The sequence below is a fragment of the Oncorhynchus masou genome, chromosome 25 (assembly GCF_036934945.1).
Source record: "Oncorhynchus masou masou isolate Uvic2021 chromosome 25, UVic_Omas_1.1, whole genome shotgun sequence".
In the NCBI taxonomy this organism is placed as follows: Eukaryota; Metazoa; Chordata; class Actinopteri; order Salmoniformes; family Salmonidae; genus Oncorhynchus; species Oncorhynchus masou.
This window is the reverse complement of record NC_088236.1, coordinates 47,305,242-47,320,191: the sequence shown is the minus strand read 5'-3', so window position 1 is coordinate 47,320,191 and position 14,950 is coordinate 47,305,242. Positions and strand designations below refer to the sequence as shown.

The window sequence follows — 14,950 nt, the reverse complement described above, 5'->3', positions numbered from 1 at the left end:
TGGTACCTTCAGGCATTTGGAAATTACTCCCAAGGATGAGCCAGACTTGTGGAGGTCTCCAATGTTTTTTCTGAGGTCTTGGCTGATTTCTTTTGATTTTCTTAGGATGTCAAGCAAAGAGGCACTGAGTTTGAAAGTAGGCCTTGAAGTACATCCACAGGTACTAAAATGATGTCAAGAAGAAGCATCTAAAGCCATGACATAATCTTCTGGAATTTTCCAAGCTGTTTAAAGCCACAGTCAACTTAGTGTATGTAAATGTCTGACCAACAGGAATTGTGATACAGTGATTTATAAGTGAAATAATCTGTCTGTAAACAATTGTTGGAAAAATGACTTGTGTCATGCACAAAGTCGATGTCCTTACTGACTTGCCAAAACTATAGTTTGTTAACAAGACATTTGTGGAGTGGTTGAAAAACAAGTTTTAATGACTCCAACATAAGTGTATGTAAACTTCTGACTTCAAAGTCCCCATCTCCCTGAACTCATTCATACATACTCTACATTTACACATACCTGCCGCTGATTCTGCAACATGAACATTCACTGTGTATGTGTCAAATCAAATCAAATCAAATTTTATTTGTCACATACACATGGTTAGCAGATGTTAATGCGAGTGTAGCGAAATGCTTGTGCTTCTAGTTCCAACAATGCAGTAATAACCAACAAGTAACAATAACTAACTAACAATTCCAAAACTACTGTCTTATACACACAAGTGTAAGGGGATAAAGAATATGTACGTAAAGATATATGAATGAGTGATGGTACAGAGCAGGCAAGATACAGTAGATGGTCTCGAGTACAGTATATACATATGAGATGAGTATGTATTGTCAGTAAGTATTCCTCTTACCTATCCTAGTCTCTCCCCTCATACATCCCCGTCACTCTCAGAGTCTGACACCTATCATCCCTAACCCCCTGGAGATGTGTTAGCTACTACAACTAGTGTTTCTGCTTGTTATACATTACACTATTCTGCCCTGGGCTTGTGTTGCCGCTATGCCACGCACCACACACTGCCTTCATTAAGACACCGACTGTACAACTGCTTCTCAAACATTTCAAGTATTTCGCCTGATTTCTCTAACAGTTAGATCCCACCACCTACGGGAGACCCATGATCCCTTTATGAACTTTCTTGCTTTACATGTTGGGGCAGTTATCTCATGTCTTGCATCGCCCCAGTTTGCCCCTCCCCTGCCAGATATGGATTAGGCATTGTCTCCCAATCTGCAGAGAAGTAGATTGGGCTGAAGGGAAAAGTCGTGGCGAGGAGAGGACTCCGCAGCCGCTCCTCTCCTTTTCATTTTGTCGAATTGAATCAATAGGGAGGCCAGCTGGATGTCACAACTATCGTCAACAGTCATTTATCAACACAGTAATTGATACCTCAATTTGAAACACCAGACATATAAGAAATGTGAAATAGAGCCAGTGAGATGGAATACTAGTAATTCCGAGACGAGGTGCCAGGCCAAAGTGACAACGATCTTGTGCGTGAGCAATTCAATCAGAGTGACTCCAAGCATTTAGATGGCAATTGCACCCAATCCATTTTCTAAATATGATTGAGCAATTGATGAATAGGTAATTGTGACGCGTGACAATGGAATGGGGGAGAGAGAGGAAGAGCGAATCCATCCCCCCAGTGGCCAGTGTTCAATTTGTGTTTGCTCAGTCAGACTCTTGGCTGCCCATTCCAAGCGCTTCCCTGCTTGTGTTGATGGCAAAGTGAATCACTTCTCCAGCAGCAGCGCACAAGGCCAGGGTGTTTCCGACTCTCCAAGCGAGTAGCGAAAAAGGAAAGAATGAGTTGCAGATTCCTCTCATAAAAGTGACAGCAACTAAAGCCTAGGCTATAAAACATATTTTAAAAAGCTCTGGAAGCTCCAGGGAGACGTTTATCTTGTGTGCTCAACAGCGGCAGGTTTCACGATGGAGAGCGCGAGAGCAAGGGAGGGAGGAGGTGAGGGAAAGGGGGATTGGATCCATCTTCCAATATGCTTCCTCGTGACCATTATTCAAGTGTTAATTCCCTATTGGACATATAGTTCAGCTGGCATACAACTCAAAATGTCTGTAAGGTACAGTTTTTGTCAAATAATGATGGATGCAAATGCTTTATAATGAGAAGAATCCACAAAACAAACACACTCACTAACGGGTTACGCACAGACACTTGCATACACAGAGAGACGAGCAACAATAAAATAGAAAACGCATACACACAGAGAGAATCATCCTTATATGTAAACTCAGCTAAAAAAGACCCTGTCTTTCAAAGGTAATTTGTAGAAAATCTAAATAACTTCACAGTTTAAACACTGTTTCCCATGCTTGTTTAATGAGCCATAAACAATTGATGAACATGCACTTATGGAACGGTCGTTAAGACAGCTTACAGACGTTAGGCAATAAAGGTCACAGTTATGAAACCTTAGGACACTAAAGAAGCCTTTCTACTGACAAACACCAAAAGAAAGATGCCCAGGGTCCCTGCTCCGTACTGTGAGACGCCTAAGACAGTGCTACAGGGAGACAAGACGGACAGCTGATTGTCCTCACAGTGGCAGACCACGTGTAACAACACCTACACAGGATCGGTACATCCGAACATCACACCTGCAGGACAGGTACAGGATGGCAAAAACAACTGCCAGAGTTACACCAGGAATGCACAATCCCTACATCAGTGCTCAGACTGTCTGCAATAGGCTGAGAGAGGCTGGACTGAGGGCTTGTAGTCCTGTTGTCTGGCAACAACGGCAACAACGTTGCTGGACCAGACAGGACTGGCAAAAAATGCTGGTGATGATCAGATTCACGTTTATCGTCGAAGGAATGAGCGTTACACCGAGGCCTGTACTCTGGAGCAGGATCGAGGTGGAGGGTCCGTCATGGTCTGGGGCGGTGTGTCATAGCATCATTGGACTGAGCTTGTTGTCATTGCAGGTAATCTCAATTCTGTGCGTTACAGGGAAGACATCCTCCTCCCTCATGTGGTACCCTTCCTCCAGGCTCATCCCGACATGTCCCTACAGCATGACAATGCCACCAGCCATACTGATCATTCTGTGTGTGATATCCTGCAAGACAGGAATGCCAGTGTTCTGCCATGGCCAGCGAAGAGCCCGGGTCTCAATCCCATTGAGCACGCCTGGGACCTGTTGGATCGGAGACTGAGGGCCAGGGCCCCCCCCCTCCCCTCCAGAAATGTCCGGGAACTTGCAGGTGCCTTGGTAGAAGAGTGGGGTAACATCTCACAGCAAGAACTGGCAAATCTGGTGCAGTCCATGAGGAGGAGATGCATTGCAGTACTTAATGCAGCTGGTGGGCACACCAGATACTGACAGTCACTTTTGATTTTGACCCCCAATTTGTTCAGGGACACATTATTCCATTTCTGTTAGTCAAATGTCTGTGGAACTTGTTCAGTTTATGTCTCAGATGTTGAATCTTGTTATGCTCATACAAATACTTACACATGTTAAGTTTTCTGAAAATATATGTAGTTGACAGTGAGAGGACATTTTTTTGTTGTTGTCGCTGAGTTCATGTGCACACACTCACTCTCATACACACATCCACAGGTGTACACGTACACATGCACACCGCACACCCACACCCCTCCTCACTTCACATACTGTACAGTAGTAATAGATGTATTGGGTAGATGAGTTGATAGTGAGCGAGATGGAATGCTCTGTCTGCAGCAGAGCATGTTATTGAGCTCTCTCATGTTCCCCTTGTCTGGAGTAAACAGGGCCTTTCTGTAGAACAGTCTGCAGTCACTTCACTCTCACTCAGGTGTGACTGTGCACACACACACACGGCTACAAAGGGGCACACACACACAAGCACGCACACACGTATACATGCAAGCTCGCACACACACACAATCTGTAAATTACAGTAGATTATACAGTTTTCACATTTGGCAGTACTTCCATTACCCAACTAAATTTACAGAAAATCGGAAATGTCCATAATATCTATCCTGTAACGATTTTCTTCTTCCTCTGATGAGGAGTATGAAACATCGGATCAATGCGCTGCGTGGTAAGTGTCCATAATGTATTTATTAAACTGAACACAGAATACAAAAAAAACAAGATAAATAAATGAGAACCAACAGTTCTGTATGGAAAACACAGACACAGAAAACAACTACCCACAAATCATAGTGGGAAAACAAGCTGCCTAAGTATGGTTCTCAATCAGAGATAACTATAAACAGCTGCCTCTGATTGGGAACCATACCAGGCCAAACACAGAAATACAAAAACATAGAACAATACATAGAATGCCCACCCCAACTCACGCCCTGACCAAACTAAAATAGAGACATAAAAAAGGAACTACGGTCAGGACGTGACATATCCAATGTGTAATCAAAGGCGACAATCATTCATGCAACAAACAAAAAAAGAAATCAGGTAAGAGTTGCAAGATTTGCAAGATGCTAGAGTATGACATTTTCATGGGGATGGTGATTGTACATCTTCCACCTCTATGCTTAAATAAATTCCTCAATAGGGTTGAAGAAAGGAGAGCATGGGGGCAGGTATAGGTTGACGAATCGAGAATGGGCCCGAAACCATGTCTGAACCACCTCTGCTTGGTGGAACCTGACATTGTCTCACACAATGACATATAGGTGACCCCTTCACCTTGACAGGCCTGCTCAATTTCATTGAGAAACACAATGAGGTGTGCAGTGTTGTAGGATCCCAGTGATGGCCTATGTCCTACCACACCATCTTCAGGCACTAGGACGGTTGCCTGGCCCGCTTCATCAGCAATGATATCCTTGTGATGGTTCACAGCAGCATCAAGAACCATCCCCCTCTAAATAAAATGTGGTTAGTTATTTTTACGGTATAGTTCCAATATTATATTGTGAAGTAGCAACAGAAATAGTAACAGTAATACAGTATTTTGTGCTGTACCTGAACATACTTGTCCCGGAGTAGTTTCACCCGGTTGTTGTTTCAGCCTGTTTTTGTTTCTCTCAAAATGTGTTTCATAGATACCTTGTTGCTAGGCTGATGGATGCCACATTGACAAAGGTGTAATCGCTCTCCTCAATGGCCTGCTTTGTTTCGGACAGCTGTATATGTCACCATTTCGGGCGGCAGGGTAGCCTAGAGGTTAGAGCGTTGGACTAGAAACCGAAAGGTTGCAAGTTCACATCCCCGAGCTGACAAGGTACAAATCTGTCGTTCTGCCCTGAACAGGCAGTTAACCCACTGTTCCTAGGCCGTCATTGAAAATAAGAATTTGTTCTTAACTGACTTGCCTAGTAAAAAAATTAAAAAAATTCCAGTACTTCCCTCTCCTGCTGGTCGGTCATTACACGGTCATGGCCACCACCATGTTTTTCTTTGTCAATTCAGAGGGTAGAACAGAGTATACTGTAAGAATCCTCTAACATGTTTTGTGCATTTACATGCATTACAATCATATGTCATTTTCTGTAATAGCATAGTCCATGTCCTGCAGACTTACACTTTTTCTTGGTGAAACGTTCTCATGATCGAATTGACAGTTGATGTTTTCAAACTGGGGTGAACTAATCTGGCAGCCTCTGCCAAGGTAAGGCCTCTGTTTTCCACATGGTCAACGATGCTGGCCCTGACGTCATGAGACACAACAGTTCCCTGCCATCTGCCTCCCTCTCTCTGGTGTCCACCTCTTTGACAGGGCCCATGCCCACATCTTTCTCCTCTTTGACAGGACCCATGCCCACCTCTTTCTCCTCTTTGACAGGGCCCATGCCCACCTCTTTCTCCTCTTTGACAGGGCCCATGCCCACCTCTTTGACATCTTTGACAGGGCCCATGCCCACCTCTTTCTCCTCTTTGACAGGACCCATGCCCACCTCTTTCTCCTCTTTGACAGGGCCCATGCCCACCTCTTTCTCCTCTTTGACAGGGCCCATGCCCACCTCTTTAACCTCTTTGACAGGGCCCATGCCCACCTCTTTAACCTCTTTGACATGGCCCATGCCCACCTCTTTAACCTCTTTGACAGGGCCCATGCCCACCTGTTTGACCTCTTTGACATGTTGCATTACCACCTCTGTGACCTCTTTGATGGGGCCCATGCCCTACTCTTTAACCTCTTTGATGGGGCCCATGCCCACCTCTCTGACCTCTTTGATGGGGCCAATGCCCTACTCTTTAACCTCTTTGATGGGGCCCATCCCCACCTCTCTGACCTCTTTGATGGGTCCCATGCCCTGCTCTTTGACGTCTTTGATGGGGCCCATCCCCACCTCTCTGACCTCTTTGATGGGGCCCATGCCCACCTCTTTAACCTCTTTGATGGGGCCCATGCCCACCTCTCTGACCTCTTTGATGGAGCCCATACCCACCTCTCTGACCTCTTTGATGGGGCCCATGCCCACCTCTCTGACCTCTTTGATGGAGCCCATACCCACCTCTCTGATGGGCCCCTTGTCCACAAGCACTTTGATTTCTTCCTCTCTCTTGCTGTCTATCCTGCATCATGCTGAAAAAATTGCAAGTGTTCACATACCCCAATTGTGGTTACCACTATGTGAAGTCAATAAGCAATAACGAGTAGGCATTATGTCTCAAAATCCACGTATAATAGACAAACCAGTTTAAAATCTATAGGTTTACTAAACGGTTAAGTGATTAACCATTAAGCGCAGTTGGATTAAGTGATGGTCAAACAAATGAGAAGATAATCTTATGAAAAGTATTGTGAGCGTTGCATTGTGAAAGGACATTATTTTATATAACTTATTTCTTATACACAGTGGAAGGGGATAAAGAATATGTACATAAAGATATGAATGAGTGAAGGTGCAGAGCAGCATAGGCAAGATACAGTAGATGGTATCGAGAACAGTATATACATATGAGATGAGTATGTAAACAAAGTGGCATAGTTAAAGTGGCTAGTGATACATGTATTACATGTAGTAGATAGAGTACAGTATATACGTATACATATGAGATGAATAATGTAGGGTATGTAAACATTATATTAGGTAGCATTGTTTAAAGTGGCTAGTGATATATTTTACATCCTTTCCCATCAATTCTCATTATTGAAGTGGCTGGAGTTGAGTCAGTGTGTTGGCAGCAGCCACTCAATGTTAGTGGTTGCTGTTTAACAGTCTGATGGCCTTGAGATAGAAGCTGTTTTTCAGTCTCTCGGTCTCAGCTTTGATGCACCTGTACTGACCTCGCCTTCTGGATGATAGCGGGGTGAACAGGCAGTGGCTCGGGTGGGTGTTGTTCTTGATGATCTTTGTGGCCTTCCTGTAACATCGGGTGGTGTAGGTGTCCTGGAGGGCAGGTAGTTTGCCCCCGGTGGTGCGTTGTGCAGATCTCACTACCCTCTGGAGAGCCTTACGGTTGTGGGCGGAACAGTTGCCGTACCAGGCGGTGATACAGCCCGCCAGGATGCTCTCGATTGTGCATCTGTAGAAGTTTGAGTGCTTTTGGTGACAAGCCAAATTTTTTCAGCCTCCTGAGGTAGAAGAGGCGCTGCTGCGCCTTCTTCACGATGCTGTCTGTGTGAGTGGACCAATTCAGTTTGTCTGTGATGTGTATGCCGAGGAACTTAAAACTTACTACCCGCTGTTTCCTGAAGTCCACAATCTTCTCCTTAGTTTGACTGTAGACCCTGCCACATACCTCTTGTGTCTGAGCCGTTGAATTGAGATTCTACTTTGTCTCTATACTGACGCTTAGCTTGTTTGATAGCCTTACGGAGGGAATAGCTCCACTGTTTGTATTCAGTCATATTACCAGTCACCTTGCCCTGATTAAAAGCAGTGGTTTGCGCTTTCAGTTTCACGCGAATGCTGCCATCAATCCACGGTTTCTGGTTAGGGAATGTTTTAATCGTTGCTATGGGAACGACATCTTCAACGCACGTTCTAATGAACTCGCACACCAAATCAGCGTATTCGTCAATGTTGTTGCCTGACGCAATACGAAACATGTCCCAGTCCACGTGATGGAAGCAGTCTTGGAGTGTGGAATCAGCTTGGTCGGACCAGCGTTGGACAGACCTCAGCGTGGGAGCTTCTTGTTTCAGTTTCTGTCTGTAGGCAGGGATCAGCAAAATGGAGTCGTGGTCAGCTTTTCCGAAAGGGGGGCGGGGCAGGGCCTTATATGCGTCGCGGAAGTTAGAATAACAGTGGTCCAAGGTTTTGCCAGCCCTGGTGGCGCAATCGATATGCTGATACATTTTAGGGAGTCTTGTTTTCAGATTAGCACTTGTTTTCAGATTTTCAGAATAAATCATAAATAATACCCGTAAATACAATACAATATGCAATGAAGTGTTTGCTCCAAGCTACGGTTAAAGAAAAAAATCCACTTAAACACTATATTTTGATATTTTGTCAGTAGTCCACTGTTGGCACAGTTCCAAAAGGTTTTGCCTGTCAGCAGTCAAGTTTTTAGACATTGGACTTTCAAGAAGCAAAGTGTTACTTGGCACATCATCATGATGGACAGCTCTTGTGGACATTCATGCAAGGAGCCAGGTGGTTAGAGCTTTCGGCCAGTAACCAAAATATTGCTGGAGCGCTGACAAGGTAAAACTCTGTCGCTCTGCCCCTGAGCAAGGCAGTTAACCCACTGTTCCCCAGGCCCTGAAGACGTGGATGTTGATTATGGCAGCCCCCCCCCCCCCCACTAATAGGGATGTAAACTTCACAACATTTGAGAGAAATAAGCTTTTTGTGTGTGTGGAACATTTCTGGGATCTTTTATTTCAGCTCATGAAACATGGGACAAACACTTTACATGTTGGTTTAATATTTTTGTTCAGTGTAATTCTCCAAAGTGCCTTAATAGTTGTGAATTAGCCTGGCTAACCATAAGAATCCGCCGCCAAAGTCATCATGATGCTAAACGAGGGCAGTTGCATGACCATCCTACACGTTGAATGGAATCTTGTTAGCTAACTCGGTTAGCCAGGCTTATTCAGCTTAAAACTAGACTGCGTTTTATTCATTAAAGACATACTCTTTAAAACATTAATGGTCATTTTCTAGCCATTATATAATTTATTTAAAAAAAAACGGATGTTCTCCAGATTGCCCCTTTAAATTAGAAAATGATGTGCCATTGATGTCATTACTAATTTAGTAACGAAAAAGCCACATAGTCTGTTTGATATATAATTATATATTGCAAGATTGATTCATTATTCAAAAGCTGAATTTATAAAGTGCAGCCTTCAACTTAAGTTTAATAATAAAAATATATATGTTTTGACCACCTCAGATAGAGAGAAAGGAAGAGAGGGAACTAGAGAGAGACAGGAGAAGAGAGAGAATTAGAGAGAAAGGAAGAGAGAGGGAACTAGAGAGAGAGGCAGCAGTAGAGAGAATTAGAGAGAAAGGAAGACAGGGAACTAGAGAGAGAGAGATGGAACTAGAGAGAGAGGAAGAGAGGGAACTAGACAGAGAGACAGGAATAGAGAGAGAATTGAGAGAAAGGAAGAGAGGGAACTAGAGAGAGAGACAGGAATAGAGAGAGAGGAAGAGAGGGAACTAGACAGAGAGACAGGAATAGAGAGAGAATTGAGAGAGAGGAAGAGAGGGAACTAGAGAGAGAGGAAGAGAGGGAACTAGACAGAGAGACAGGAATATAGAGAGAATTGAGAGAGAGAGGAAGAGAGGGAACTAGAAAGAGAAACAGGAGTAGAGAGATAATTAGAGAGAGAGGAAGAGAGGGAACTAGAGAGAGAGGAAGAGAGGGAACTAGACAGAGAAACAGGAGTAGAGAGAGAATTAGAGAGAAAGGAAGAGGGAACTAGAGAGAGACAGGAGTAGAGAGAGGATGAGAGGGAACTAGAGAGAGAGACAAGAGTAGAGAGAGAGAGAGAGAGAGAGAGAGGGAACTAGAGAATTAGAGAGAGAGAGAGAGAGAGAGAGAGAGAGAGGGAACTAGAGAATTAGAGAGAGAGAGAGAGGGAGAGGGAGAGGGAACTAGAGAATTGGAGAGGGAACTAGAGAGAGAAAGAGAGTGACAGGAGTAGAGAGAGGGAGATGTGTGTGTTCATATCTGGTGTGTGTGTGTTGTAGTGGTAGTGATGATATTGAAGAGCCCAGCAAACTCTTGTGGCACCACTGCTCTCCCATTAGCAGAGCTGCTGTTTGGAGTTCTTGTTCTTTCTTTCTCTCTCTCTCTCTCTCTCTCTCTCTCTCTCTCTCTCTCTCTCTCTCTCTCTCTCTCTCTCTCTCTCTCTCTCTTCTCCTTACTCCCGTTTTCATTATGCCTTTCTCAGCAGCATTGTTCCTGCCTCCTCTATTCCAACACGCCCTTACTTGACACTTACATTACTCTGGCAAATGACTCTGCATCACAGCTCTGCTTGCCACTCCATGTTTCACCTTCCCAACTTTGTGACAAGAAATCCAGCGGTGGGGGGGTTGTTGAGGGGGGTTGTTGGCCAGCGTACACAGCCCCGGAGGTCCGCTTTTAAAATAGCCTGATCCAGCCAAGTATGCACATCACGTGGTTGTCTTCTTTTGCGTTAAGAGGAGGCTCTGATGATGACATTAGACACTGGTGTTGTCACATATGCTTGATTATGTGTCTGTGTTCGATCGTGTGTGTGAACAGGTGGGTGTTGGTGTGTGAGTGGGTGTTTTTCATTGTGTGTTTTTTTTGGGTGGGTGGATGTTTGATTGTATTTGTGTGTGTCCGACGTACCCATTAGTGTTTGTGTGTCTCTGTGGGTATGTGCATACATACTGTAACAACATCGTACGTAGGTACTCCGGTTGTGCTAGTCGGTGTTATAGTAATTAATTGCCTGGTTGTATGTCATTGCCACAGTATTCACACAGTCTAAAACATATTGCTTTTGAAGGAATCTCTTAATGAAGTGGAAGGAATGATTATTCACACTGGTTCAGTATGGTAATTAAAATTATTAAAGAAGACGTACAGTAAATACAGTGCCTGTCATAAGTATTCCCCCCTTAGATTTCTTCACAATTTATTGTTACAAAGTTGAATTCAAATGGATTTTATTGTAATTTTTGGTAAATTACTTAAAATACTCTGTAATGCCAAAGTGAAAAAATATATATATATATATTGCACGAATATACCTTGATTAGATCAATATTCACCCCCCCTGAGTCAATACATGTTTAAAACGCATGTTTTAACTTATTTTGTACATATGTTGCTGCTACCGTCTCCTATGATCGAAAAGAGCATCTGGACATCAGAACAGCAATTACTCACCTCCAACTGGATGAAGATGTATTATTTAACAAGCCCGATGCAAAGGATATACTGCTTTCTCGAGACCGGGCTCAAAACCCGATCATAAGCATGAAGAGCCTTCTGACAATTTGTAGGCGAGTGAGTAAACTTCCACTAGCATCTGTACTATTGGCCAACATGCAATCAGTGGAAAATAAAATGTGTGATCTACGATTAAGAATATCCTACCAATGGGACATTAAAAACTTTAGTATCTTATGTTTCACCGATTTGTGGCTGAACGACGACACGGACACTATAGAGCTGGCTGGGTATTCCGTGCATCGGCAGGACAGAGAAGCTACGTCTGGTGAGACGAGTGGCGGGCGTGTGTGTCTATTTGTAAATAACCACTGGTGCACGATTTCTAATATTAAAGAAGTCTCAAGGTATTGCTCGCCTGAGGTAGAGTACCTCATGATAAGCTGTAGACCACACCATCTACCAAGAGAGTTCTCATTTATATTATTCGCAGCTGTCTATTTACCACCACAAACCAATGCTGGCACTAAGACCGCACTCAACGAGCTGTATAAGGCCATAAGCAAACAAGAAAATGCTGATCCAGAAGTGGCGCTCCTAGCGGCCGGGGACTTTAATGCAGGCAAACTTAAATCCATTTGACCACATTTCTACCAGCATGTCACATGTGCAACCAGAGGGAAAAAACTTTGAGCATTGAGGAGTATACCACCTCAGTCACCAGCTTCATCCATAAGTGCATCGACAACGTCATCCCCACAGTGACCGTACGTACTTATCCCAACCAGAAGCCATGAATTACAGGGAACATCCTCACCGAGCTAAAGGCTAGAGCTGTCGCTTTCAAAGAGCGGGACATTAATCCGGACACTTACAAGAAATCCCTCTACACCCTCAACTGAACAATCAAACAGGAAAAGCATCTAAGATTGAATCCTACTTCACCGACTCTGACGCTCGTTGGTTGTGGCAGGTCTTGAAAACCATTACAGACTACAAAAGAAAACCCATGTGCAATCTGCACAGTAACGCAAGCCTACCAGACGAGCTAAATGCCTTTTATGCTCGCTTCGAGGCAAGCAAACACTGAAGCATGCATGAGAGCACCAGCTTTTCCGGACGACTGTGTGATCACGCTCTCGGGGTGAGCAAGACCTTTAAACAGGTAAACATTCTCAAAGCCGCAGGGCCAGATGGATTACCAGAACGTGTACTCAAAGCATGCGTGGACCAACTGGCAAGTGTCTTCACTGACATTTTCAACCTATCCCTGACCAAGTCTGTAATACCTACATGCTTCAAGCAGACCGCCATAGTCCCTGTGCCCAAAGAACCAAAGGTAACCTGCATAAATCATTACCAGCCTGTAGCACTCACGTCGGTAGCCGTGAAGTAATTTGAAATGCTGGTCATGGCTCACATCAACACCATTATCCTAGAAACCCTAGACCCAATTTGCATACCGCCCCAACAGATCCACAGATTACGCAATCTCAATCTCACTCCACACTGCCCTTTCCCACCTGGACAAAAGGAACACAAATGAGAGAATGCTGTTCATTGACTACAGCTCAGCGTTCAACACCATAGTGGGCCACAAAGCTCATCACTAAGCGAAGGACCATGAGACTAAACAGTTCCCTCTGCAACTGGGTCCTGGACTTCCTGAAGGACCTCCCCCAGGTGGTAAGGATAGACAACAACATGTCTGCCACACTAATCCCCAACACTGGGGCCCCTCAAGGGTGCGTGCTTAGTCCCCTACTGTATTCCCTGTTCACCCATTACTGCATGGCCAAACACGACTCCAACGCCATCATTAAGTTTGCTGATGATACAACAGTGGTAGGCCTGTTCACCGACAACGATGAGACAGCCTACAGTTAGGAGGTCAGAGATCTGGCAGTGTGGTGCCAGGACAACAACCTCTCCCTAAATGTGAGCAGACAAAGGAGCTGATCGTGGACTACAGGAAAAGGCGGGCCAAACAGAACCGCATTAACATCAACAGGGCTTTATTGGAGCAGGTCGAGAGTTTCAAGTTCCTTGGTGTCCACATCATCAAAAACTATTATGGTCCAAACACACCAAGGCAGTCGTGAAGAGGGCACGACAAAACCTTTTCCCCCTCAGGAGATTTGATAAGATTTGGCATGGGTCCCCAGATCCTCAAAAAGTTCTATAGCTACACCATCATGATCATCCTGACCGGTTGCTTCACCGCCTGGTATGGCAACTGCTCGGCATCTGACCGCAAGGCGCTACAGAGGGTGGTGTGTACGGACCAGTACGTCACTGGGGCCAAGCTTCCTACCATCCAGGACCTATATACTAGGCGGTGTCAGAGGAGGGCCCCAAAAATTGTAAAAGATTCCAGTCACCCAAGTCATAGACTGTTCTCTCTGCTACCGCATGGCAAGCGGTACCGGAGCACCAAGTCTAGGAACAATTAATCAAACGGCCACCCGGAATGTTTACATTGACACGCCCCCCCTCCCTTTTTCTGTTTTTACACTGCTGCTACTCACTGTTTATTATCAATGCATAGTCACAATGCATATCCATACCTACATGCACAAAATAACTTGACTAACCTGTACCCCCGCACATTGACTCGGTACCGGTAGCCCTGTATATAGCCACGTTATTTTATTGTTACTTTTCATTTATATTATATTTTACTATTTTTACTTTAGTTCATTTAGTAAATATTTTATGAACTCTTTCTTGAACTGCGTTGTTGGTTAAGGGCGACACCCTATTGTATTCGGAGTATGCGACAAATAACATTTTGATTTGATTACAGCTTTGTTTGTCTGTTGAGTCTTCTTGTGTAAGTCTCTAAGAGCTTTGTACACCTGGATTGCACAATATTTACCCATTACTATTTTAAATTCTTCTTGCACTGTCAATGTGTTGGGGAGCATGGCTAGACAGCGATTTTGAAGCAGATTTAATTCAAAACTGTAACTTGTAAACATTCACTGTCTTCTTGGTAAGCAACTCCAGTGTCGATTTGGCCCTGTGGTGTAGCTTACTGTCCTGCTGAAAGGTGAAACCCTCTCCCAGGGTCTGGTGTAATGCAGACTGAAGCAGGTTTTCATCTAGGATTTTGCCTGTGTTTAGCTCCATCCCATTTGTTTTTCTCCTGAAACACCCCAGTCTTTGCAGATGTCACGCATATAACATGATGCAGCCACCACCATGCTTGAAAATAAGGAGGCAGCTACTATATGATGGATTTGCCACAAAAGGCTTTGGTTTTAGTTAGACTTTTTTTCCTTTGCCATGTTTTTTTTCAGTATTACTTTAGTGCCTTGCTGCAACCAATGTTATTGAGCCATCCTCAGTTTCTCCCATCATTGCCATTGAACTTTGTAGCTTTTTTAAAATCCCAAATGGCCTCCCTGAGCAGTTTCCTTCCTGTCCTGCAGCTCCGGTCAGAAGGACGACTGTATCTTTGATGTGTCTGGGTGGTTTAACACATCATCCACAGCACATGTATTAACTGTACTATGCTTAAAGAGATATTCAATGTGTACATTTTGTTATTGTTACACATTTGCAAATCACTGCCCTTCTTTATGAGACTTTCAAAAAGTTCCCTGGTCTTTTGAAAGTTGTATCTGTGCTTGGGGTGGGGGGGGGGGGACAGAGGAAGGGGTAGTCATTCAAAAATC

At 44.2% G+C, this 14,950-nt stretch overlaps 1 protein-coding gene across 1 annotated transcript in view; it reads left to right on the top strand.

The window, feature by feature from the left end:
- Positions 1-14,950, top strand: part of LOC135514414 (glutamate receptor ionotropic, delta-2-like) — a 557,726-nt gene that overhangs the window by 304,298 nt on the left and 238,478 nt on the right. The window lies entirely within an intron of this gene.